This window comes from Alligator sinensis, unplaced genomic scaffold (genome assembly GCF_000455745.1).
Source record: "Alligator sinensis unplaced genomic scaffold, ASM45574v1 scaffold830_1, whole genome shotgun sequence".
Classification (NCBI taxonomy): domain Eukaryota; kingdom Metazoa; phylum Chordata; order Crocodylia; family Alligatoridae; genus Alligator; species Alligator sinensis.
The window spans coordinates 977,299-978,527 of record NW_005842309.1 but is presented as its reverse complement, the minus strand read 5'-3'; the positions used below and the strand labels follow the sequence as shown (position 1 = coordinate 978,527).

General features: G+C 50.5%; 1 protein-coding gene across 1 annotated transcript in view; it reads left to right on the top strand.

Annotated features, from left to right (window-relative positions):
• The first annotated feature begins 253 nt into the window (after positions 1 to 253).
• Positions 254 to 1,229, top strand: part of LOC102371144 — a 71,889-nt gene continuing 70,913 nt past the window's right edge. Inside the window, exon 1 of the mRNA XM_025209818.1 lies at positions 254 to 642. The gene's annotated coding sequence lies outside the window, so the exon portion shown is untranslated. The remainder of the gene's footprint in view (positions 643 to 1,229) is intronic.

Sequence of the window (1,229 nt, the reverse complement as noted above, 5' to 3'; positions counted from 1 at the left end):
CGCCCGCCCGCGGCCCCGGCACAAGTTTCTCAAACTGTTCCCCCCGCAACAACCGCCCCCCCACCCCGGCCCCTCGGGTGGGCTCACGTCCCCGTCCGGCCCCGCGCACTTTCTCGCCTGTAGCCCTGCCCTGGGCCCGCAGACTGCCCCTGCCTCGGGACGAGACGCTGTTTCCTCCCCCATCCCTTCCCCTTGTGCTCCCGGAGTTGGTTCCCGCGTGGGACAGGACAGGACAGGAGGGGACTAGCGGGTTACACACACACGCTGCCTTTTGCTGTATGCCCGCGACTAGGATGCCCATTTGACTGTGGCTTTTAAGAACTGGGGATTTATTTTTATTTTTTGGGGGTGGGGAGGTGATGTTTAATCTACTCTGCACACGTATAGTCAGGTCTGATATCAAGGAATAAAACCCTTCAGGAATACCACACTCCTGTGGCACATCCTACAGGCTTCACTAACCCGAGTAATCCCCAGGTGGGCTACTTGGATGGCTGGAGTTTGTGGAGCCAGGCTGGACTGGCGTGTAGGCATCCGCATCGTTACAGTTCGGTCGTGTTTAAAGGAAGGCTTGCAAGGGAATGGCTTTTGCTGCATGTCTGACAGAGAATAAGGGATGCATCCTGCCAGCCTCTGGAACAGGTAACTGCAAGCCAAGAAAGTTTTAGTGCTCTGTAATTTGAATTTTCAGCGGACCCACGCTGAGCAGAATTCATGTGTGTCTGTAGAAAGCAATGTAGCACAGAGACACTTTATGTTCATAACTGAGATGGTAACTTTTTTTTTTTTCTTCATTGAAAAAGGTGCTTCCTAGACTGGCCAGATCCTGAGTTAAATCTCTGTGTCTTTGTAGAGCTCTCCAGGCTGAAATGGGGCTCGTTATGAGTGACACTGATGTAGAATCAGGACTTCTGTTATGCACTGAGGATTTGGTCTGAAGTCCAGGGCAACATTGCAACAGACTTTTGGATTTGTGTCTTGGGGCTCAAACCCTACCGTCCTTACTCCTATTACTCATCCCAATTAAAACCAATGGGACCACTTGCTTGACTAGGATTGACTCACATGAGTAATGTTTATAGGATTAGGTCCCTGTTGGACACACACAGACCTCTCGTTGTGTGCTTTGGTTTTACACCTTTTATACTTTGATCTTTCCAAGCATAACTACTAAACCTGGGAGGAGCAGGCATTTTTAAGACCAGGCTTACTAATTTCCCTCCGGGAAT